The 27,018-nt window shown below is 42.3% G+C and overlaps 1 protein-coding gene across 3 annotated transcripts in view; it reads left to right on the top strand.

Annotated features, from left to right (window-relative positions):
* Window positions 1-27,018, top strand: part of gabrg3 (gamma-aminobutyric acid type A receptor subunit gamma3) — a 775,666-nt gene that overhangs the window by 671,758 nt on the left and 76,890 nt on the right. The gene's annotated exons all lie outside the window — the stretch shown is intronic.

Genomic DNA, 27,018 nt, shown 5'->3' with positions numbered 1-27,018 from the left:
AAACAAAATAGGACCTTGTGTTTCAATAATGTCAAGAACAGAATACTGTACGCACAAAGCAGATATGAAATAAATAATAAAGCCAGGTGATTCAGACAAAATGTAATAGAACATCCTGTTCTTTATTTAACCTTAGAAACATATCACAAAATGGGACAGGCACTCTGTCTCTTAGCCATGGCAGCTTTCACTTTGATAAACAAAGTGTTCAAATCTCTGAAGGAAACAAATGAAATAAATGGAAAGAGTTAATGCAGTCTAATACCATTTTATTTGATCAATGCACAGGATGTTATACTGCAGGCAATGCAAGCATTTATTCTCCATGTCTAGTCATCCCTGGGCTCAGCAGGTAACAGAGTCAACCACAATGAAGTTACATCCACTCAGTGGCTGCTTTATTAGGTATACGTGTACACCTGCTCGTTGAGGCAAGTATTTAATCAGCCAATGATGTGGCCTCAACTCAATGCATAAAAGCATGTAGACAAAACTAATCAGTAAGCTCCAAGACCTGGGCCACAATACTCCCTTGTGCAATTAGATCCTGGATTTCCTCACTTGTAGACCCCAGTCAGTTCGGATTGGCAAAAACATCTCCTCCACAATCTCCATCAGCACAAGAGCACCGCAGGGCTGTGTTCTTAGCCCCCTGGTCTACTTGCTTTACACCTACGACTGTGTGGCTGAGAACAACTCCAACACTAGATACAAGTTTGCTGATGACACCACTGTTGTGGGCAGTATCGAAGGGGTGATGAATCAGCATACAGGAAGGAGATTGAAAATTTGGCTGAGTGGTGTAATAACAACGACCTTTCACTCAATGTCAAGGAACTGACTGTAGACCTCAGGAAAGGGAAATCAGATGACCATGAGCCAGTAATCATCGGCAGATCAAAGGTGGAGAGGGTCAGTAACTTTAAATTCCTGGGCCTGTCTATCTCAGAGGACCTGTACTGGACCCAACATATCAATATAATTGCAAGCAAAGCAATTAGATATGTGGTGGAAAGTGTGCTGACTGGCTACATTACAGCTTGGTATAGGAACACCAAAGCCTTTGAGTGGAAAATCGTACAAAAAGTAGTGGATTTGATTCAGTACCTCACAGGTGAAACCCTCCCAAGCATTGAGCACATCTACATGAAACGTTGCCCAAGAAAAGCAGCATCCATCATCAAAGATCCTCACCACCTCTTTTCTCACTGCTGCCATGAGTTAGAAGATACAAGTGTCTCTGGTGCTGTAAGGCATTATGCTACTGTGCTGCCCTTACATTGGATGCTGCACTTAGGAAATGAGTGTGATATTGCAAGCATTTGTCTGGCCACGTGAGTTCTATTCTTGTTGCAGGTAATATTGCTAAGCCAATTATATGACCCCATCATGTGATTCAATCATGAACCCTTAGATCAGGGATGACCAACTTACAGCGCATGCTCCAAAAGTGGTGCATTGGATGATTAGAAGTGGTGCATTGCACCCCAGTGATAGTAATAAAAAAGTAAACCTACTCGTGCAAAAAGTATTAACAAAAAACTGATATGTAGAAAAAAAATCTATAACAGGAATTCAAGTAGCTTAGAGCTAAAAATGGGTTTTACTGAGAATTAGTCTAAAACTTAGCAATTATTTTTAGCGATTTTATTATTTCCTGCACATCTTTTGGCAAATGTTATCTTCTTTCGCATTAATCTATTTCAATTTTTAAAAAATGTTCAATAAGTCAAACTAGGAAAGAAGGACTTTTGTTCTGCAGTCATTCCATAATTGTTAATACACGTTTAATACTTGTTTGATCCTGAGGTGCCAGGCATCTGCACCAGCGGTGCGTCGCAGGTTTTTGCCAGTCAGTTTGCAATTGACACTCGTGCGCTATGGAGTTGTGCTTTGTTCGTCCTTTGTGAACATTTGCAGTTTTGTACTTTTTCCAAAATTAAGCCTTGTTTTTACATTCAGTTACCCATCACAGTGCAAAAGAAAAGCAGAAAGTGATAGTAAGCGTGAATTCAATGAACAGTGGGAAAATGAGTTCTTATTTATAGCGGGTCCGTCAGGAAAACGGTTGTGCATTGTTGGTGAAGACACTTTCTCACATAATAGAAGACACGATCTTAATAGACACTATAAAACACAACTTCAGACTGAAATAGAAGGAAAACTGAAGCTAGTGCTTGGGTCTGAGTTACGGAAAGAATATGTGGTTAATGAAAAGGAAGAAATCAAAAGAAGACAAAAATATATTTGTTAAATTAAGGTAAGTAATGTTTATCTTGTTTTTATATTAAATCAATATATCAGGTAAAAATGCTAAATATGTCTATATAAACATATTTTTACAAGAATTGAATGGGGGTACAATAGTTGTATGGCGCATCTGAACTTGTGCGTGAAAAAATTGACGCATGGAATATAAAAGGTTGGCCACCCCTGCCTTAGGTGATAACAATACTGAGGCTAAAGCTGGCTAGATAAATTATTCATTCAATGGTCTTCCCATTTTGTATTGCCTTTGGTTTATTATTGTGATGTGTACCGAGATATAGTGAAATACCTGTCTTGTATATTGTTCATACTAATAGAATCATTACACAGTGCATTGAGGTAGAATAAGGTAACAATGGTGAATGAAGTGGAAAAGCTAACAAAGCTAGCAGATAAATGATAAAGTATAAGATCATAATGAGGTAGATTGCAAGGTCAAGACTCCATCCCATCACACAGGTGGCCCCTTTAAGAGTCTGACAACAGTGGGAAAGAAGCAGTTCTTGAGCCTGGTGATATGAGATTTCAGACTTTATATCTTCTGCCCGATGGGAGAGTGGAGGAGTGATAGTGTCTAGGATGGGTGGGGTCTTCAGCAGAAAACTTGGAAATATTCCTAAAGAGCTTGATATTAGAAATTTTGATTCAACCATTTCATAATGTAGATCCACCCTTCCTGGACTGAATAAAATTAGAGAAACATCATCATACTAACTGAACATTAATACAGCTCTACAGCGGTAAACAAAAAGGTTAAGTTTCTGGATGAATATTCTCATAGAGGGAGGTACGGTACATTCTTAACTAGTTGCCACGGATGGCGAGAAAAGTCCTCAATCTCCTTGATGCAGAAAATCAAAAGCAAACTGCGGTTGTTTTGACAAGCTGTAATGTGCAAGTCATCTATCCAAAGGCCATTATTGCCAGATGGAAGAGTGCAGGTGCTCAAGACAGCTCTTATTTTGCCATTGTAAATAGCTTGTTTATTTCACAGACGGCTTCCTATTACCCAGTTACTAAAACCTGTTAAATGCTATTGTTTTTTTTTAACCGAGCTATCCATGAAAGACAGCCTCCAACTGAATCCCTAACCCTTCACTGCAGCAAGCAAAACTTTCTTTAAGGGACAAATTAAATTCAACCCTTCCCTGTAGTGGAGATTTGTGAGGTAAACAATTCACTGGCCAGAAGAGTGATGTGTGGTGGAAGTACGACAGGAAATAATGTCACAAAAACTTCTCATATTTAAAAATGACCAGAGCAGATTGCTCATCCCAATGTGAAAAATAGACAATTGACTGTTGTGAAACTTGTTAACTTTGCAGCAGCAATACAATGCAATACTTGATCAATATAGAAAAAACCTGAATATTACAGTAAATAAATATATATATAAAACTTAAGTTAAAATAAGCAGTGCAAAAACAGGAATAAATAAATAAAAATTGGTGAGGTAGTGTTCATAGGTTCAATATCCATTCAGGAATCAGATAGCAGAGTGGAAAAAACTGTTCCTGAATCACTAAGTGGGTGCCTTCAGGCTTCTGTACCTCTTTCCTGATCACAAGATAATCTGCAGATGCTGTGATCAAAGCAACACTTTCAGTACGCTGGATGAACTCAGCAGGTCGGGCAGCATCAGTTAGAAACGATGAGACGACGTTTCGGGCCGGAACCCTTCGTCAGGACTGCAGAATGAAAGATCGGGAAGGGTTTGCAGAATGCTTGTAGCTTCAGTTGAAAGACCAGTAATTTGAAAGATAAAGTGGTGGGGCAGGGGAAGCATTGAGGTCATAGCCCTGAAAACAATGGGTTGTAGAAGGAGGCGGAACTATGAGGGAGCTGAGGGAGGGGTAGAGTGAAATAGGGGTAGAGAAAGGGAGGGGGAGGGAATTACCAGAAGTTGGAGAATTCTATGTTCATACCAAGGGGCTGGAGACTACCTAGACGGTATACGAGGTGTTGCTTCTCCAACCTGAGTTTAGCCTCATCATGGCAGTAGAGGAGGCCATGAATCTGAATGGGAATGGGAAGCAGAGTTGAAGTGGGTGGCCACTGGGAGATCCTGTCTGTTGTGGCAGACGGAGTGGAGGTGCTCGACGAAGCGGTCCCCCAATCTGCGTCGGGTTTCACCGATGTAGGGGACCACTTCGTCGAGCACCTCCGCTCCTCTACATCGGTGAAACCCATGAACATAGAATTCTCCAACTTCCAGTAATTCCCTCCCCCTCCCTTCCTCTATCCCTATTTCACTCTACCCCCTCCCCCAGCTCCCTCATGGTTCCGCCTCCTTCTTCTACAACCCACTGTTTTCAGGGCTAAGACCTCAATGCTTCCCCTCCCCCACCCCTTTATCTTTCAAATTACTGGTCTTTCAACTGAAGCTACAAGCATTCTTCAAATCCTTTCCCACCTTTCATTCTGCAGTCCCGACGAAGGGTTCTGGCCTGAAACGTCGATTCATTGTTTCTAACTGATGCTGCCCGACCTGCTGAGTTCATCCAGCGTACTGAAAGTGTTCCTTTTTCCTGATGGTAACAATGAGAAGAGTCCTGGGTGGTGGGGGTCCTTAATGATGGATGGTGCCTTCCTGAGGCACTGCTCCTTGAAGATGTCTTGGATATTATGGGGGCTAGAACCTATGATGGTGCTGACTCATTTTACAAGTTTCTGCAGTTTACTTCGATCATGTGCAGTAGTTCCCCATACCATTGCTTAATGGTGTTGCTCCATGGACCCCTGCTTAATGGTTTGCTCCATGGCATAAGAAAGGTCAGGTAACTCTGTATTAAGGGTTGTCTACTGGTGAGTCCTTAGGTAGCTGTAGAAAGCAATCATGGTTCTGCATAATCTGGTGCAGTGTGGGCAAGGGTAAGTGGCGGCTGTGCTTACTGATTGCATCTTTTGTGTGTTCAGTCTCTCCTTTAACAGTTGCCACTTGTTCTCTGCAGCACAATGGAGATTGTTCTCATGTAGTGCAGCTCCCCCTTGAACAGATTTCCTCCAGGTGTATCTATTGAGTGCAATGTCTTCCCAGTTTTTAGATGTAATGTTGAATTCCTTCAGGCTGTTTTTGATGTTATCTTTGAAGTGTTTGTTTTGCCCATCGGGGTATAATGTACATAGCATTGGACGTAATCTGATAAACTCATTCCCTTTCAATACTAAAACTTTTAAAAGTGCACTTCTTTTATATTTTTCTGAATGTAATTATCTTTATGACATCATGTACCACAGATCTGAACAAATTAAGGAGTAATCGCTTTACTGTGATGCCTTTGCTATCTTAGTCTAACAAAGGGCATAAACAGAATAATGGAGAGCAAACCAGATTCTCGAAAATTGGTGAGGTTTTAGGCATATTCATTAGATTAGATTATGAGGACTATTAGATTAGATTTATACAATGTAGGAATAAATGGTAACAGAATGACTCATGCTTCCAGGAAGATTGCATGACCTACATGAGTATTCAAGCCTTATCTGACCTTGACCAACCAAATGAGATCATTAAAACATTTCAATCGATACTTTATTGTTAATGGGATAGTTAGGTGCCATTGATCGTCTGAGAGTTTTCTCCCGTTATACCTATCCCACCATTTTCTGGAATTTGTAGTCTTCAGTGCCAAAGAGCAGCTGCCTCTAGCCAACATTATTCTTGTGAAGGCTTAAAAGTTTTGGATCTCATGCAGTCATGCATGGACTCAGATGGTTGCAAATTCTCCTTTATAGTTATCATCCATGGATCCCACTACTCTGCAAACTATAGCGTTCTTTTAATTGACAGCAGGTCTCTTCACACCCGGTAGCAAAGGAACAGCACCATAGCATGGTGGTCACCATAATGCTTTACTGTCCCAGCGACCCAGGTTCAATTCCCACTGCTGTCTGTAAGGTGTTTGTACATTCTCCCTTCTCGCCGCGTAGGTTTTCTCCAGATGCTGTGGTTTCTTCCCACAGTCCAAAGATGTACTGGTTGGTAGATTAATTTGTCATTGTAAATTGTCCTGTGATTAGGCTAGGGTTATGTTGGGGGTTGCTAGGCAGCATGGCCGGTAGGGCTTATTCCGCTCTGTGTCTCAATAAATTAAAAAAAAACACACAATGTGAATAATTCCTTCTTTTAACACTTTGAGCACATTCACTCGCAATATCTCTGCCAACAGGAAAATCAGAATCGGGCTTACTATCACTGACATATGTACGTGGTGAAATTTGTTGTTTTGCAGCAGCAGTACAATGCGAGAGTCCGCAAAGAGCACATAGGCAACTGGATGTACAATGTCCATGGTTCTCATCAGCCCAAGATGATTATAACTAAGCATGGACTAGATGCGACTGAGAGCCTGTTTCTGTGCTGTAGTGCTCTGTGACTCTGTAATACGAACTTGTGCCACTTTGTTGCAGAGCTCTCATTCATCTATATATTAAATCAGATAGAGAAATACTAATCCTAAAAAAGCCAGGAACAAATTATTGAAGGCCAAATCCCAAAATTTAAAAAAAATGGGTTTATTGTTTTTTTTCTTTCCATGGATGGCAAAGAAGTAAAACAGACTCCTTCTTTCTGAGCGTGTCACACCAGTCAGCCACTCTTGTCTGGCACGTAGTGTCAGGATTGGTCTCCTTTCGGATTAACCAGGTCACTATACGAACGTTCCTGACTCGACCCTTGTTTTTTATGTGGCTAGTAGTGGCTAGCTCGACGCTCAACCCGGCACGGATGGAAAGCGTGCTTGGGGGGCGGGGGGGGTGGCTCGACTTGGATTCGAACTCGGGAGCCTTTGCTCCAAAGTCCGGCGCTGATGCCACTGCGCCACCAGCCGGCCAACAGACACCTGGATTGACCCTTATTAGGAACAGGATTAAATTACCCAGCCCTCCAACCCTCTTCCACTTAGACTGGCCGATCTTCTACCTCAGCCCTATTTTCTTCTACCATCCCCTTTCCTCTTGATTCCTTTCAAATCTGGAATCAGTCTGAGTTTGGAATGACTGGGCCATGAGATCTCTACAGAGTAGAGAATTCCAAAGGTTGTGTACCATATAGCCTACAGTGTAATAAGGGACTACTTTTAGTAACACGTCATTGCATGTGCTATTAGGCGCGAATTGAGCATGCACAATTAGGCGCGTATTGATCTGTACGTCTGTGCCGAGTTCGGATTCTGCCAGTAAAGAACCATGAAACTTAGCTCCCGTCCTGATGAAGGGTCTCGGCCTGAAACGTCGACTGTACCTCTTCCTAGGGATGCTGCCTGGCCTGCGTTCACCAGCAACTTTGATGTGTGTTGCTCCCGTCTCCAGTGTTTTTATTAATAGCATTGTTGTGTAACCAGGCCACATACACAACAAATTGGTGACGAGGTTAATGAACCTACATCTTAGCAGAACGCCGGATTTTAGTTGATAACGACACTCAGAGTAAGAGCGCATAGAACAAGCCAAGGAGCGGGAGAAGGAGGCAGAGCAAGGCCGCGAGTCCAAAAGGAAGCAGGAGCACAGCCGGGGTCGGGAACATCGAGAGATCAAGAGACACAGTCGGAGCCACAGCACGTCCAGGCGAGACCTCAGCCGGTGCTGACCCCCGGGGACTGAGGCTCTGCCTGCCCCTGAAGGGAGATAAAAAGGGGCGACACGCGCATCTAGACGGAGTGCACTCGTGGCGCTAGCAAAAAGGACACGTGAGTCAAAAAGAAAACAAGGGGAAAACAGGACTAAATTAACATAACAAAGATGGTGATGATTGGAACCATTACAGCATTTGATAGTGGCATTGAAGACTGGGCAACTTACATTGAAAGAGTGGAGTTACATTGTGAGGCTAATGGTGTTAATGATAAAAAGAAAGCCAGAGTCTTAGCCTACGTCCATACTAGACCGGATAATTTTGAAAACGCCGGTTTCGAGTAAAAATGACAGGCACCCACACTAGGCAGCTCAATTTGAAGCTGGTCTATCGGACACATTGAGGGATAGGTTAGTGTGTGGCATGCACTCTGAAACCACACAGAAGAAGCTGCTGGGTGAAAAAGTCCTTACATTAGAGAAGGCGCTGAACATTGCAATATCAACGGAAACAGCAGCACAGGGTGCTTCAGAGATACAACAAAAATCTCTCAAGTATGCTATGAATAAAATGTCATTGAACAGAAATGAAGGAAAGAAACATTACCGTTGTGGGAACATGTCACATGACCCTGATAACTGTTGGTTTAAAGACAAAGAATGCAGAAACTGTAGCAAACAGGGCCACACTGGCAGAGAATGCAAAGCTAGTAAACAGCAGAAAAAGGACAAAATAGAGAGAAGCAAGAAACCTCAGAAGGGAAAACACAACAATGTACACAAAATGGAAGAAAGGAGTTCTGATGAAAATGAATCCGACGAAAGTGAATTGTCTTGTCTGCAACTTCACAGCGTGAAAGAGACAGATGATCGAAGAGTAATAAGGATCACTCCACAAGTGGCAGGCGAGAGACTGAAAATGAAGTTGGACACAGGCTCAGCTTTAACAGTGATCTCTATACACAACTACAAAGGACTGTTTTCTCACATACCTCTGAAACGAACTAAGCTACTACTAGAGACTTACACAGGACAGAAAGTGTGTCCCAAAAGTAAAATTAAAGTGACAGTGACCAACAGAGACAAAACAGAGCAGCTGAACCTCTATATACTGAAAAATGGAGGACAGCCGTTGCTGGGAAATGAATGGCTCAGGAAAATCCAGTTGGATTGGCACACCATCAAGGCACTAGATGCATCAACAAAAGAGGGCAGCTCGGCAGGGAAGATGTCCGCAGCTTTCCTCTCACCCATTGTCAACTATTACAATGATGATGAGGAGATAGCGTCAGCGATGAGGACAAACGCAGTATTCGCGGCCACGACTCGGATGAAGATACAGAGGATGCAAGGGAGACAGGTATTGCCAATAAGCAGGATGATGAAGACTACCTAGAAGTAAAAGAGCAGATGTACCAGGAGAAATTGACATCTCTCTAAAGACAGCTACAGCAGTTACAGGAAGGCACTTTACAGGAGTATCAGAAAAGGATGAAGAAACTAAATGAACAATACAAGGAAAGAATACGAAATGCAGAGTTTTTTCTGCAAGTGGAGACAGAACAAGTGGAAAAGAATTATATTAAAGAGAAGAAAGCAGCAGTGAAGGAATTTGAAGATAAAAGATTGATTTAGAAGAAAAGAAAAAGATGATTGAGAATGAGAGGCTGACAATGGAACTCACAAGAGATTCTATGGATGTAAAGCCAATAATGACTAGGAAACTAAAGAGGAGACCGTATGACCCTGTTCTAATTACAGACAAAAGACAAAAACCTGCACCTGCACAGTTAAATTACTTGTTAACAGATGAACAGTTAACGGAAGATCTGCGAACTCTCAATAAGCTTAAATCTCTGAGAAGACCAGCATCTCCGTCTTCTCCTGAGCATCTTCCCAGCACTCCTGCTGAATCATCAGCACAAAGATATGAAGCACGAATAGAAGATGAAAAGTTATATTATGATAAGAGATGGTATCATAAAGGTCAGGCTATCTATTTGGAATCTAAGGAGAATACAAAGATTGACTGTGTAATTAGCTCAGTTGGAACGAATGAGATATGGGCATGGAAGTTAAATGACAGCACAAAGGTGCGTATATATCTAAGACAGCTGCACAGAGGAGTCTTCATTATATGGAGGCGATCTGCTGCCTAGAACTCTTAGCAAGTTAGCGGTGCACATGTTCTTCACTCCCTATGCTCAGAGGTCAACTTTTCATGACTTTTATATGGAAACCTGTATTAAAACAAACAAGTTTATGGACAGACTGAAGAACACACTATTTGAGGACACTTTCCAATGCCATCTCAGTTTTGATGATTGTGCATATTTTTAAGAATAACATTCACCTTTTCACAGATTTCACTTTGCTTTCATTATCTTTGCAAAATGGGGGTGATTACTCTTTATGCTGGAACCTGCCAATTTGTGGATTGTTTAATTTATTCCAGACAATAGAGTGAAGACCTAATTGCTTCAGTGCCGGACAGTCTAGAGAAGACCCCCCCCCCCCACAGAGACTTAAGTAAAGGCTTGTTATAATTCGATATTATTACATTACTTCGTTATAATTTGATATTATTAAGTTGCTAAGTAAACAAATGGTAGGCAATTGTGTGTTAAAGGTAAACATATTTGTTTAGCATAATGCCCCAGTAAAAAAAACAGTTGATACACTATTAAAATAAAAGGGGAGGAGTGTACCATATAACCTACAGTATAATAAGGACTAATTTATGTTTTAGTAACATGTCGTTGCATGTGCTATTAGGCGCATATTGATCTGTACGTGTGTGCCGAGTTCGATTTCTGCCAGTAAAGAACCATGAAACTTAGCTCCCATCTCCAGCGTTTTTATTAATAGCATTGTTGTGTAACCAGGCCACATATGCAACAGGTTCCTTGCCAAGTCTATAAAGAAATGTCTCCTCATTAAAAATCTCAGTGGCTACCCTTTATATACTAGACCATGAATTCCTTAATGTAGGTGTAGGCTCAAGCTAGTTAAAAAAGGAATTAGTTCACCAATGGTTCCTGGAGGTTCCTAATCCAGGGAAAGCATCATCCAGCACACATCTGTTTATCCCTGTAGGAATTATGCAGATTCTTAAAGTATTTGACAGATATCAGGCCATAAGACATAGGAGCAGAAGTAAGTCATTCGATCCATAAAGTTTGCTGCAACATTTGATAATTTACTCAATCATGTCTCTCAACTTCATTTTCCTGCCATCCCCTCCCATAAACTTTAACATTCTTATTATTCAAGAACCTATCAACCTCCATTTCAAATATACCCAGTGACATAGGCTCCATAGCCATCTGTGACAATGAGTTCCACAGATTCACCTCTCTCTGGCTAAAGAAATTCCTCCTCATCTCTGTTCTAAAGGGACATGCTTTTATTCTGAGGCTGTGTGCTTGAGTCCTAGACTCCCCATGTCCGATCACAAACAAGACGAAATCTGCAGATGCTGGAAATCCAAGTAACACACACAAAATGCTGAAGGAACTCAGCAGGCCAGGCAGCACCTATGGAAAAGAGTACAGTCGACATTTCGGGCAGAGACCCTTCAGCGGGAAGGCCCTTAACCTCAGCTGTTTATTCATTTCCATAGATGCTGGCTGGTCAGTAAGCCTTTCAATGTTCAATAGGTTTCCATGAGATTGCCCTGTTTCTCCTTCCATAGATAAGAAAGCAAGCATGGATAAAACAGAAGAACGTGATGCTGATTTTCTCTCCCCTTCCTCTAATGAGATGGTTGTCACATTATCGTTAGGATTGGATTAAGGATTAATAGGATTAAGAGTAGCCTTTTATCAGTAAAATACTCTAACAAAGTAGACTCAACTCCTACAATCAGCCTTTGATCCCAATATTCCAAATGTCTTCAGTTATCCCTTTTAAATCATGAAAAGTTTTTAAAAATTACATTAAAATCTGATTTTCAATTAGACACTTTGTAAAACAATTTGGAAATAGAAAGCTGGTATCACGTCTTCATTCTTAACTAGTGCAGAACAAAGTCCCCCCCTCTCTCCCTCTCCCTCCTCTTCCACCTCCCCTTCCCCCTCTCTCCTTCTCCCCCTTCCCTTCAATCTCCCACCTCTTCCCCCTCTTTCCTCTCTCTCTCTCCCGCTCCCTCTCACCCCCTCCCCTCTCTCCCCCCACCCCTCTTTCCCCCCTTCTCTCCCCCCTCCCCCTCCCCTCCCCTTCCCCCTCTCTCCCCTACCCTCTCACCCTCCCATCTCCCCCTCCCCTCTCTCTCCCTCTCTCGTCTCTCAATCCCCCTCTCTGCCCCCTTTCACTCCCCCTCTCTACCCCCTTTCTCTACCCCCTCCCCCTCTCTCTCCCCCTTTGATCTCCCCCTCTCTCTACTCTTCTCTCCCCCTCTCCCCTCTCTCCCTCACCCCCCTCTCTCTCTCCCCCCTCTTCCCCCTCTCTCTCCCCCCTCTCTCTCCCCATTCTCTCCCCCACTCTGTCCCCCACTCTTTCCCCTTCTCTCTCTCTCCCTCTCTCTCCCCCTCTCTCCCCCTCTCTTCCCCATCTCTCACACCCCTCTCTCCCCACTCACTCTTCCTACCCCTCGCTCTCCCTCTCCTCGCTCTGCTTCCCCCCTCGTCCCCCTCCCCTTCTCTCTCCCCCTCTCTCCCTCCCCCCTCCCCCACCCCTTCTCTCCCCCACCTCTCTTTCTCTCTCTCTCTCTCTCTCGCTCTATCTCTCTCTATCTCTCCCCCTTCCCCTCCCCCCGTTGTTATGGATCCCTACCACCCATCACATAATCTCTTGAACCTACTGCATTCAGGAAGAAGGTTACAGGAGCATCAGGAGTAAGACTGCCAGACTGGGTAGCAGCTTCTTCCCCTGTCTCTGGGGGTAATGCATACCCTGCCGCCATCAAGGTCTCATCACTGGGATAGTGAGCAATTTATTATTTACTGTTTACATGTGCTGTGCACTTTACATACATCTTGAATTACATTTCATTAATTTATTTGTGGTAGTATTTTTTTATGAACTATATCTGTGTGTGTGTGTATTATGGGTGCACCATGGTCTGGAGGAATGTTGTTTCATTTGGTTGTATATATAAACTTGATGTCAAATGATTTGTGTATTTTCTAATTTATGGGCAAAATCAACCTATGGACGTCTGTTAAAACAGAACCCATTTGTAAACCGGGGACGTCTTGTGATTAAACTTTTTGACACTGGGTCATTAATCTGAATTATTACACACTGGGCCGGTGGTTAAAACTGGTATCAAACTGGATCTGCCAAGAATGCTGATGATTAACTCATAAGCGGATAAAGGATTGAAACTGATACAGTTACCTCCATCAGTGTTTTAACCTAAAGCTGTTTTGTCATGCGGAGGAGAGAAAGCCTGTAAATAATACAGTTCAGACAGCAATGGCGAACAGAAATTAGACATGACAGGCATTTATGTGAAGAATCAATTCAGACAAACTGCTTATTATCATTCCATTGTGTATAAAACCTATTTATTATCTTAGAATACTGAAGTACTCATCTCCACTCAATTCAGTTAAATCAGACTTTACTTGTTTGCATGTGAAGGTTGTGATTAGAAGTAAACTTCCAATTCAATAGTGCTCATCTTCTCTTGTGTAAGTCATGAGTGTGGGAAAAGGAACACAAAGTATTTAATATTCTCAGCTGCATCCCTAAAAAGTCCAAATATTTCTGATAACTGTGAGTTAAATATGAGACCTTTGCTCTTTTACAATATGAATTTAGAATAAAGTATTGCACATTAACACAGCACACAGAGAAATACAGTACAGGAAAAGGCCCTTCAGCCCACAATTTCTATGATGACCATGTTGGCAAATTAAACTAAATCTCATCTGCTGCACATAATCCAGGATCTGAATCAGGTTTAATATCATCGACATATGTTGTGAAATTTGTTAACTTTGCAGTAGCAGTATAATGCAATACGAAATAACCAAAACAACTGAATTGCAGTAAATATATATAAAATAGTTTAAATAAGTATTGCAAAAAAAATAGAAGTAAGGTAGAGTTCAAGGTTTCAATGTTCATTCAGAAATCGGATGGTAGAGGGGAAGAAGCTGTTCCTGAATTGTTGAGTGTGTGTCTTCAGGCTTCTGTACCTTTCTCCTGAAGGTAGCAATGAGAAGAGGACATGCCCTGGGTGAAGGGGGTCCTTAATGATGGATGCCACCCATCTGAGGCTTTGCTCCTTGAAGACACGATGGAGATGAGTACCCATGGTGGAGCTGACTAATTTTGCGACTGTCTGCAGCTTACTTCGATCCTGTGCAGTAGCCCCCCACCCCAGAGCAGATGGTGATGTAACCAGTTAGAATGCTCTCCACAGTACAAATTTACAAATGCTTTTAGTGTAATACTAAATCTCCTAATGAAATATAGCTGCTGTTTTGCCCTCTTTATGGCCGCATCAATATGTTGGGACCAGGTTAAATCCTCTGAGATACTGACACCCAAGAATTTGAAATTGCTCAATCTCTCCTCTGTGAGGACTTGCATGTGATCCCTCGTCTTACCCTTTCTGAAGTCCACAATCATAAGACCCTAAGACACAGGAGCAGAATTAGGCCATTCAGTCCATCGAGTCTGCTCTGCCATTCCATCATGGCTGACCCCAGATCCTATTCAACCCCATACACCTGCCTTCTCTGCCAATCAGTTCTTTGGTGTTACTGACGAGAAGTCCCCTCATTACCTGCATATTCAAGTGTCTATCTAAAAATCTCTTACATGGGTGGACAGTGAGCATCTTTCTGTCAGGGCAGAGTTGCTAATAGTGGAAGAAAGGTTAGGGGAGGTGTCAGAAGTCAAATTTTTACTCAAGGAGCAATGGCACAACATTGCAGGCCAAATGGCCTGTACTGTGCTGAATAGTTCTATGTTCTATGTAAATACCAGTATTATGTTTGCTTGTGCATGGGAGAGGTGAGTAGGGGAACTATGGGGTATGAACATTTTGACTGTCATTCATTCTTTGGCGCACTCTTCTGTTTTCGTGGATGTCTGCAAAGAACAAGAATTTCAGGATGCATATTACATACATTTCTCTGATATTTAATAAATCTATTGAACTATTATTTCCACTGCTACCCCTGCCAGCCATTCCATACACCTGCCACTCTCTGTGTAAAAAAATTTACCCCGCCATCTCCCTTAAACTCTTCCTCCTAACTTTAAATGCATGTCCTCTAGTATTTGACATTTCTACCTTGGGGAAACGATTCTAACTGTGAATCCTGTCCATGCCTGTCATGATGCTAAAAACTTTTATCAGATCCCCCCTCAGCCTCCAGAAAAATAACACCCAAGTTAATTCAACCTCTCCATATTGCTTATACCCTCTAATCTAAGCTGCATCCTCATAAATCTCCACTGCCCCCTTTCCAAAACTTTCTCATCCATCCTGTAATGGGGTGACCAGAAACGCATATAATACTCCAGTTGTTATCTAAGCAATGTTTTATAAAACTGCTCCATAACTTCCTTCCTCTTGTACTCAATTCCCTCGTAATAAAAAAAATAATAATGAAAACATCCAAGGGACCTCAAAGTAACATCATGAAAACTTGACACTGAGCTACATAAAGAAATGTTAGGATAGGCGCATGAAAATATTAAAGAACAGTTTTATGAGGTGTCATTAATGAGGAATAAGTGGTTGAGAAATGGGAAGCTTTGACAGGGAATTCTGGAGCTCAGAACCTAGGCAGCTGAACATTTGAACAAGAATAATTGGACAATTAAACTTGGAGATACCAGACTGGAGAGACTTAAAAAGCTTGTTGACCTGAAGGAAGATGCTAACTTAGGAAAAGGAGGAGGCCATGGGTAAATCTGATGAGAAATTTACAAGTAAGGCCAATGTAGGTCAGACAGCAGGGAGGGGGGCTGAGGAGGAGGGAATAAAGAATAAGCTGTGATTGAATGGCGGACAGACACTATGGGCCAAATGGCCTAATTGTGCTCCTATGCCTTATGGCAGGGGTGGCCAACCTCTTACATTCCATGCGTCAATTTTTTCACGCACGAGTTCAGATGCGCCATACAACTTTTGTACCCCCATTCAATTTTTGTAAAAATACGTTAATACTGTATAGAAGTTGAGCATGAAAAAATCGCATCTGAACTCGTGCGTGAAAAAATTGACGCACGGAATGTAAAAGGTTGGCCACCCCTGCCTTAAGGTCTTATGAAGATCAGAGGACCAGTGCATGAATAGAAGATTACAATTGTTTGGATAACTTCATGTTCATGTCGGGCGCAAGAGAGAATATGTTAGTATTGGTTTATTATTGTCAAATTTACCAAGATAGAGGTGACATGCTTGTCTTGCATACTGTTCATATGCATCAAATTATTAAACTGTACATTGAGATAGAATAAGGTAAAGCAATAAAAAGAGCAATCAAAAAAGTGCAGTGCAGGTAAATGATAAAGTGTAAGATCATAATGAGGTAGATTGTAAAGTGAAGAGTCCACCTTTTCGTACAAGTAGTCCCTTAAAAGAGTCTGATTACAGTGGGAATGAAGCTGTCCTAAACCTGGTGGTACATGTCTTCAGGTTTTTCTATCTTCTACCTGAGGAGAAAGGGGAGAAGAGCAATTGTCCAGGGTACTGGGGTCGGTCATTATTAGATTAGATTAGATTAGATTAGATTATGAGGACACTCAGTCCTCGTTTATTGTCATTTAGTAATGCGTGCTTTCAGAAATGATACAATGTTCCTCCAATATGATATCACAGAAACACAGGACAGACCAAGACTAAAACTGACAAAAACCACATAATTATAACATATAGTTACAACAGTGCAAATCAATACCGTAATTTGATAAGAACAGACCATGGGCATGGTAAAAAAAAAGTCTCAAAGTCCCAATAGCCCCATCACCTCACGCAGACGGTAGAAGGAAGAAAAACTCTCCCTGCCATGAACCTCCAGCGCTGCAAACTTGCCGATGCAGCACCCTGGAAGCACCCAACCACAGCCGACTCTGAGTCCGTCCGAAAACTTCGAGCCTCCGACCAGCCCTCCGACACCAAGCACCGAGCACTACCTCTGCCGAGCACTTCGACACCCGGCCGCCGAGCAATAGGCAAAGCTGAGGATTCGGGGCCTTCCCCTCCAGAGATTCTGGGTCGCACAGTAGTAGCGGCAGTTTCACCAGATGCTCCTCCGTGCTTCTCACGTCCGTCTCCATCAAATCAGGATTGTGCACGGCACCCTACTTGACAGATAACCGATATTCATTCCGGAGTGGCCGCTGCACGCTGCGTCGCGCCGCCATCTTCTCTTCATCTGGTTGCATATGCTGGTTGCATTACTGAGGCAGCAAAAGTGAAGGGTAGGTTGGTTCCCATGAAGCACTGAGCTGTGTCCACAACTCTCTGCAGTTTCTTGCGGTCACATGAAAAGGAGATACCATACCAAACCGTTATACATGCAGACAGAATGCTTTCTATAGTGCATTGATAAGAGTCGACAAGAACATGACAAATGTCTTTAGCTTCCTGAGGAAGCAGAGGTGTTGTAGAGGTTTCCTGGCTGTGACATCAACACTATTGGACCTAGACAGGCAATTGGTTCTGTTTGCAGCTAGGAACTTGAAGCTCTCAACACTCTCAACCACAGCACCATTGATGCAGGCAGGGGCACCACCCCTTTCGGAAGCCAATGTCCAGCTCTTTTGTTGACAGTAAGGGAAAGATTGTTTTCATGATCCCATGTCACTAAGCTCTCTATCTTTTTCTTTCCTGTACTGCAACTTCTTGTTATTTGAGATTCAGCCCACTATAGGGATATCATCTGCAAATTTAGAATGGAGCCAGAGCAGAATATGGGTGTACAGTGAGTATGGTGCTTAACACTTCAGATAGTCAGCCGCAGATTGAGTTGCCCCTTCACTTCCATTCAGTGGCCTGCTGAAGGCTCAGTACACAGTGTTCTCTGACTCTGAGGCAAGGTTTGCAGTCTTCTGCTGCATCTTTCACCACAGGTCTCAACAGGCTGGATGCAGAGAAGATGCTTCCCTTTGCTGAAGTGTGGAGGACCAGACAGTCTGGCCAAAAGGGGGATCTCATTGAAACCTATTGAATATTGAGAGGCCTTAATAGAGTGGGCGTGAAGAGGATGTTTCCAATAGTGGGTGAGAATAGGACCAGCAGGCAAAGCTTCAGAATAAAAGTATGTACCTTTAGAACAGAAATGAGTAGGAATTTCTTTAGCCAGAGGGGCGTGGATCTGGAATTCATTGCCACAGGTGACTGTGAAGGCCAAGTTATTGGACATATTTAAAGCAGAGATTGCTAGGTTTTTGATTAGTAAGGGCATCAAAAGTTATAGGGGGAAAGCACAAGAATATGGTTGAGAGAAAAATTAAATCAGCCATGATGGAATGGCAGACCAGGCTTGATGGGCCAAATGGCCTAATTTGCTCATCCATCTTATGGGGCTGAGGATGCAATCTCAGGCTCACTACAAAATAATAAGACTAAAAAGATTAAAGATTAGATTTACTTTATTTGTCACATGTACATGAAAACATACAGTGAAAGGCTTTTCTTGCATCAGATCAAATTAGTTGGATTTTAAGCTGCAGCAATAGAATGCGATCATTGAAAGTGGGCTTTAGAAGGAGGACTTTTCAAGTGAAGGCATAGTGTCAGAGGAGAGAGATGTTATATCAAGATAAAGATTAGCTCTTTTTGTCTGTTGTACGTTGAAAAGTACAGTGAAATGCATCATTTGCATCACATCAAATTAGCGAGGATTGTGTTGGCAGCACTTGTGTGCTGTTCATGCATTTGGCACCAGCATAGCATGCCCACAACTCACTAATTCTAACCATACATCTTTGGAATGCGGGAGTAAAGTGGCGAACCTGGAGGAAACTCACATGGTCACTGGGAGAAAGTACAGACTCCTTAAAGACAGTGACGGGACTTGAACCCCAAAATTACTGCAGAAGCTATAAAGTGAGGCACTAGGTGCTACACTACCACGCAGACCAGAGGTAACAAAAGGATGGGAGATGGTTTCAACACGGAGGAGCAGAGACAAGAATCATCTGATATCATAGAGGTGAAGGCATTCAGTTGCTGCTGAAGTTAATGTACAGTCAGCAGTTTTGCTTGTGGTCAAATAGGACATCATGGTTGTTAACAGACTGACTCAGCCTTGCTCAAAAACATCTGATGACGCATGTCCTGCTTACTGCTTAAGATGCTTTATCATGTGATATCTGAATATTTTTAAAATTGCAGAGTAAGCACCATCAAATCATAGTCGAAACTTCAAAATACAGTACTGTGCAAAAGCCTTAGGCACATATATATATATGTGTCAGGTGGCAGAGAAGGAGTCCCAGGAACGAGGAGTAGTGCGGGTGCAGACACACCCAGCCCTGAGATGCCTGGCAAGGTCATTTGATTCCAAACAGTTGGTTTATTGATCATTGCAAATGTCTCTCTGGTGCGTCCTGCTCCCTCTTCCTCTCCCTTCCCCTTTTCCCAACTATAATTCCCCTCTCCCTGCCCCCTTCCCACTTTTAGTCAACAATACAGACCCATATCAAAGTCAGGTTTTTCAACTTTCACATACGTCATGAAACTAGTTTTTTTTTCACAGTAGCAGTACAGTACAACACATAAAATTACTACAGTACTGTGCAAAAGTCTTAGGTACCATAGCTATATATAAACTTTCTGAGAGTGACATAATCTCAGAATGTTGATCCATCAGCATGTTTTTACTGAATGGGAGCCTCCTAGTCCAACCCCAGTCTCCCACTTTATGCATTTCTGGACTAAATTCAGAACCCGCTTCCAAAATAGTTAACAGCAATGACTTCAAAGTTATGTTTAAACAAGTTTTATCCAACTTTTAACTCTCCTTAAACCATCTGCACTTGTAGCCAATCTTCCAGGAAACTGTTACCATTCCTTGTATCAGATATTTTCCTTCATTTGGAGCACTGGGTCTGTGGATAAGAGAGCAAAATTTTCCTGTTTTTTTTCACAGAACCATCAAGGCTTTAATCTCATCAACTATACATCTGTTTGTGTCAGAGTACCATGAGCGTTTATCCCAGGCCCAACACCTTTAATGCAATCATGAAAAAGGCACACCAGTGACTATACTTCATTAGGAGTTTGAGGAGATTGATGTGTCACCAAAGACCCTTGCAAATTTGTAGAGAAGTACAATGGAGATTCTGACTGTTGTATCACTGCCTGTTGTGGAGGCTCTGATGTGCACAATTAAAGGAGGCTGCAGAGGCAAAGTCAGCTTCATCATGGGCAAAGCTATCCCCACCATTGAAGATAAACTCAAAAGGTGAAGCCTCAAGAGGGGGACATCCATCATTAAAAACCCTCACTATCTCATTCTCTTCTCATTGCCACCTTTGAAGAGGAAGTACTGGAAGCTGAAGATGCATCTGAAGAACAGCTTCTTGCCCTTTGCTGTGGGATTTCTGAATTGTCCATGAACTCAATAACACAAGCATGCTAATCCTCTTTCACACCATTTAGTTGTTTGTTTGTTTGTTTATTTATTTATTTATTGTATCTTATTGTAGTTTTATGTCTTGCAGTGGAATGATGCCTCAAAGCACCAAATTTCACAACATATGTCATTCTTAATAAATTGATTCTCTGTGACACGGATCTTGTGCCTTTAATGATTTAGCTGCACCCAAGGTTTAACTTGCAAGTTGAGTTGGTGGTGAGGAAGGCAAATGCAAAGTTAGCAATCATTTCAAGAGGTCTAGAATACAGGAGTAAGGATGTGATGCTGAGGCTTTATAAGGCACTGGTGAGGCCTCACCTTGTGTATTGTGAACAGGTTTGGGCTGCTCATCTGAGAAAAGATATACTGGCATTGGAGAGGGTCCAGAGGAGGTTCAGAAGGATGATTCCAGGAATAGAAGGGTTATCATATGAGGAATGTTTGATGGCTTTGGGTCTGTACTCGCTGGAATTCAGAAGGATGAGGGGGGATCTCATTGAAACCTTTCGAATGTTGAAAGGCCTAGACAGAATAGATGTGGAAAGGATGTTTCCCATAGTGGGAGAATCTAGGACAAGAGGGCACAGCCTCAGGATAGAGGGGCGCCCTTTCAATACAGAGATGCGAAGAAATTTCTTTAGCCAGAGGGTGGTGAATTTGTGGAATTTGTTGCCACGGGCAGCTGCGGAGGCCAGGTCATTGGGTGTATTTAAGGCAGAGATCGATAGGTTCTTGATTGGACATGGCATTAAAGGTTATGGGGAGAAGGCTGGAAATTGGAGTTGAGGAAAAGAAGAAAAAAGGGATCAGCCATGATTGAATGGTGGAGAAGACTCGAATAGCCAGATGGCCTAATTCCACTCCTATTCCTTATGGTTTCATGGTCTAAAGTACTCTACAGCCAATAAAATGCTTTAGAAGTAGGGAGTCCAACAGCCAATGCTACATGACATTATCGCTGAAATGGCAATGGAGTGATGGTCAACCATTCTGTTTCAGTGATACTGATGGCTGAGGGAATATTGAAAAAATATTGTTGACGTTTTAGGCCAAAACCTTAATCTTGGTGAACGCTCTTGCCCCTGAAAAGGTGCTGCCTGATATGCTGAATTCCTTCAGCATTTTATACGTGTTTCTCAAGATTTCCAGTTTCTGTAGAACTCTCATGTTTTGGAAAATATCCCGTGCTCTTCCTCATAAGAGTGGCATGTATTTTATTCACTTAAAGAGGATTACTTTTTTAGCCAGAGGTCGTGGTACATATAGGTACCAATGACATAGGTAGGAAAAGGGATGAGGTCCTGAAAGGAGAATATAGGGAGCTAGGAAGGGAGTTGAGAAAAAGGACCGCAAAGGTAGTAATCTCGGGATTACTGCCTGTGCCACGCGACAGTGAGAGTAGGAATGCGATGAGGTGGAGGATAAATGCGTGGCTGAGGGATTGGAGCAGGGGGCAGGGATTCAAGTTTTTTGATCATTGGGACCTCTTTTGGCGCAGGCGTGACCTGTACAAAAAGGACAGGTTACACTTGAATCCTAGGGGGACCAATATGCTGGCAGGGAGATTAGCGAGGGCTACTGAGGTGACTTTAAACTAGAATGGTTGGGGAGTGGGAATCAAATTAAAGAGGCTAGGCGTGAGGAGGTTAGTTCACAACAGGGGGATGGGAACCAGTGCAGAGAGACAGAGGGGTGTAAAGTGAGGGTAGAAGCAAAACGTACTAAGGAGAAGAGTAAAAGTGGCAGGCCGACAAATCCAGGGCAAGCATTAAAAAGGGCCACTTTTCAACATAATTGTATAAGGGCTAAGAGAGTTGTAAAAGAGCGCCTGAAGGCTTTGTGTGTCAATGCAAGGAGCATTCGTAATAAGGTGGATGAATTGAAAGTGCAGATTGTTATTAATGATTATGATATAGTTGGGATCACAGAGACATGGCTCCAGGGTGACCAAGGATGGGAGCTCAACTTTCAGGGATATTCAATATTCAGGAGGGATAGACATGAAGGAAGGGGAGGTGGGGTGGCGTTGCTGGTTAAAGAAGAGACTAACGCAATAGAAAGGAAGGACATAAGCCGGGAAGATGTGGAATCGATATGGGTAGAGCTGCGTAACACTAAGGGGCAGAAGACGCTGGTGGGAATTGTGTACAGGCCACCTAACAGTAGTAGTGAGGTCGGAGATGGTATTAAACAGGAAATTAGAAATGTGTGCAATAAAGGAACAGCAGTTATAATGGGTGACTTCAATCTACATGTAGATTGGGTGAACCAAATTGGTAAAGGTGCTGAGGAAGAGGATTTCTTGGAATGTATGCGGGATGGTTTTTTGAACCAACATGTCGAGGAACCAACTAGAGAACAGGCTATTCTGGACTGGGTTTTGAGCAATGAGGAAGGGTTAATTAGCAATCTTGTCGTGAGAGGCCCCTTGGGTAAGAGTGACCATAATATGGTGGAATTCTTCATTAAGATGGAGAGTGACATAGTTAATTCAGAAACAAAGGTTCTGAACTTAAAGAGGGGTAACTTTGAAGGTATGAGACGTGAATTAGCTAAGATAGACTGGCAAATGACACTTAAAGAATTGACGGTGGATATGCAATGGCAAGCATTTAAAGGTTGCATGGACGAACTACAACAATTGTTCATCCCAGTTTGGCAAAAGAATAAATCAAGGAAGGTAGTGCACCCGTGGCTGACAAGAGAAATTAGGGATAGTATCAATTCCAAAGAAGAAGCATACAAATTAGCCAGAGAAAGTGGCTCACCTGAGGACTGGGAGAAATTCAGAGTTCAGCATAGGAGGACAAAGGGCTTAATTAGGAAGGGGAAAAAAGATTATGAGAGAAAACTGGCAGGGAACATAAAAACTGACTGTAAAAGCTTTTATAGATATGTAAAAAGGAAAAGACTGGTAAAGACAAATGTAGGTCCCCTACAGACAGAAACAGGTGAATTGATTATGGGGAGCAAGGACATGGCAGACCAATTGAATAATTACTTTGGTTCTGTCTTCACTAAGGAGGACATAAATAATCATCCAGAAATAGTAGGGGACAGAGGGTCCAGTGAGATGGAGGAACTGAGCGAAATACTTGTTAGTAGGGAAGTGGTGTTAGGTAAATTGAAGGGATTGAAGGCAGATAAATCCCCAGGGCCAGATGGTCTGCATCCTAGAGCGCTTAAGGAAGTAGCCCAAGAAATAGTGGATGCATTAGTGATAATTTTTCAAAACTCGTTAGATTCTGGACTAGTTCCTGAGGATTGGAGGGTGGCTAATGTAACCCCACTTTTTAAAAAAGGAGGGAGAGAGAAACCGGGGAATTATAGACCGGTTAGCCTAATGTCGGTGGTGGGGAAACTGCTGGAGTCAGTTATCAAAGATGTGATAACAGCACATTTGGAAAGCGGTGAAATCATCGGACAAAGTCAGCATGGATTTGTGAAGGGAAAATCATGTCTGACGAATCTCATAGAATTTTTTGAGGATGTAACTAGTAGAGTGGATAAGGGAGAACCAGTGGATGTGGTATATTTGGATTTTCAAAAGGCTTTTGACAGGACCCACACAGGAGATTAGTGTGCAAATTTAAAGCACATGGTATTGGGGGTAAGGTATTGATGTGGATGAAGAATTGGTTAGCAGACAGGAAGCAAAGAGTGGGAATAAACAAGACCTTTTCAGAATGGCAGGCGGTGACTAGTGGGGTACCGCAAGGCTCAGTGCTGGGACCCCAGTTGTTTACAATATATATTAATGACTTGGATGAGGGAATTAAATGCAGCATCTCCAAGTTTGCGGATGACAGGAAGCTGGGTGGCAGTGTTACCTGTGAGGAGGATGCTAAGAGGATGCAGAGTGACTTGGATAGGTTGGGTGAGCGGGTAAATTCATGGCAGATGCAATTTAATGTGGATAAATGTGAAGTTATCCACTTTGGTGGCAAAAATAGGAAAACAGATTATCATCTGTGGCCGATTAGGAAAAGGGGAGGTGCAACGAGACATGAGTGTCATTATACACCAGTCATTGAAAGTGGGCATGCAGGTACAGCAGGCGGTGAAAAAGGCGAATGGTATGCTGGCATTTATAGCGAGAGGATTCGAGTACAGGAGCAGGGAGGTACTACTGCAGTTGTACAAGGCCTTGGTGAGACCACACCTGGAGTATTGTGTGCAGTTTTGGTCCCCTAATCTGAGGAAAGACATCCTTGCCATAGAGGGAGTACAAAGAAGGTTCACCAGATCGATTCCTGGGATGGCAGGACTTTCATGTGAAAAAAGACTGGATGAACTGGGCTTGTACTCGTTGGAATTTAGAAGATTGAGGGGGGATCTGATTGAAACGTATAAAATCCTAAAGGGATTGGACAGGCTAGATGCAGGAAGATTGTTCCCGATGTTGGGGAAGTCCAGAACAAGGGGTCACAGTTTGAGGATAAAGGGGAAGCCTTTTAGGACCGAGATTAGGAAAAACTTCTTCACACAGAGAGTGGTGAATCTGTGGAATTCTCTGCCACAGGAAACAGTTGAGGCCAGTTCATTGGCTATATTTAAGAGGGCCCTTGTGGCTACGAGGATTGGGGGTATGGAGGGAAGGCTGGGGCGAGGTTCTGAGTTGGATGATCAGCCATGATCATAATAAATGGCGGTGCAGGCTCGAAGGGCCGAATGGCCTACTCCTGCACCTATTTTCTATGTTTCTATGTTTCTAATATGTGGAATTCATTGCCACAGACAGCTGTGGAACCAAGTCATCAGGTGTATTTTAAGCAGGGGTTGCTAAGTTCTTTATTAGTAAGGTTGCTAAAGATCTGGGGGAGAAGGCAAGAGATGGAATTGAGAGGGATAATAACCTGACACGATGGAATGGCAGATTCAGAAAAACAAAATAGAGTCATGCAATATGTCAACAGGTCTTTCATCTTGTTGCTCTTTGTTGAAGCGGGTTTAAGACCATATGTTGTTTAGTAACAGTATCATTGATTCTTTAATATGTGAGCAATTAAGCAGAAAATTGTTGCACTGGAATATCATTCAAACTGCAGTGCTTCTAATAATATATTCCTGCCACAATAATGTGCTGGAACACCAATTGTTGCAATGTAGAAAATCTGTCTCTGTCTAAAGACCTGTCAAGTCAATTGTAATGTGGATTTATTATGCACAGATATCAAAAATAATTTTACACCTCACTGAGGTATGACAAATCTAAGACCTTCTCCAGTTTAATTTCAAGTTTTATTAATTGAACTAATCCTTTAATCCTTTCACACTTCTTAAATGACATTTCTCCAGCCTTTGCTGTCCCATGGTTATACTTGGCTTTTTTCTTCTCTGCATTGTTTTCCCATTTAGGCCTTCAGCCCTGTATCCATTCATATGCTTGTTATAATCACATTGGATGTCATGCGTTGTGTTTAGTGTCATAGGCCAAATGAACATAATAATTTAAAGCCTTTGCAATAAAATAACATAATAGAATGCCAAACACATCAGAATGATTATCTGATGACAGGGCATTTCCAGTGAGATAGAGGATAATTTTTATAATTATTCTCCACTGTTGTGCAAAGAGCAAGATTTATGACCACCTATTCATGTTTACATAAAATTACAAAATTGTCCAACCATTTCTCAATGATTTATGGCCCTCCTATCCTTCCTTAATAATAATCCCCATTCCTTTTGCCTATGTGTTTGTCTGGATTTTCCCAAGTTTAATTTATTCATTTTCTCTCAAAGATTCTTTGTGATAACAAGTTCCAAATTCTCATCACTCTTGCCTCTGTGCCATATGTTTGTGGGTTCAAATCTAAACTGACACTGCAGATGAGTACTGAGGTACAATTTTCTTAATGACATTGTCTTTCAGCAGAGAGAGGGTAAAGTAGCAGAAATACACTCTAACATCTAACATGGTAATGTGCACATGTCAAGCTCAGCTTTTGAAATTTAGCTTTGTATAATTGGAATTCATTAAGTGCATATTATGTGGTGGATATGTGGAATGCTCTGCCCTAGAAGACAGTGGAGGCCAAGTCTCTGGATGCTTTCAAAAAAGAGATGGATAGAGCTCTTAAAGGTAGCGGAATCAAAGGTTATGAGGATAAGGCAGGAACTGGATACTGAATGTGGATGATCAGCCATGATCACAGTGAATGGTGGTGCTGGCTCAAAGGGCCGAATGGCCTACTCCTGCACCTATTGTCTATTGTCTATATTATAGCTTTGCACATTCAGCCCTTTTAACAGCAGACTAATTTCCATTTGTGAAACAGCTCAAAACCAGTGGCTATAAATATAAAGGTAGAACCATAGAGCACTACAACAGAGAAATAGCCCAAGTAGTCTATGCCAATCTGGTTTTCTGCTTAGGTCCATCTACCTACATCCAGACCATTGTTCACTATACCTCTCTCATCCATGTACCTATCCAAACTTCTCCTAAACGTTACAATTGAACCCACATCTAGCACTATTGCTGTCAGCTCATTCCACACTCACACCATCCTCTGACTGAAGTGGCTCTCCCCTCAGATTCAACTTAAACTCCGCTAAAGTCAATAGGAGTTAAATTTGAAAACTTATTGCATTATTAATGATTGGATAGAAAGTGATTAGG

Source organism: Mobula birostris, chromosome 7 (genome assembly GCF_030028105.1).
Source record: "Mobula birostris isolate sMobBir1 chromosome 7, sMobBir1.hap1, whole genome shotgun sequence".
NCBI lineage: Eukaryota > Metazoa > Chordata > Chondrichthyes > Myliobatiformes > Myliobatidae > Mobula > Mobula birostris.
Note: the sequence above shows the minus strand (reverse complement) of the source record. Positions and strands in the feature narration are given on the sequence as shown.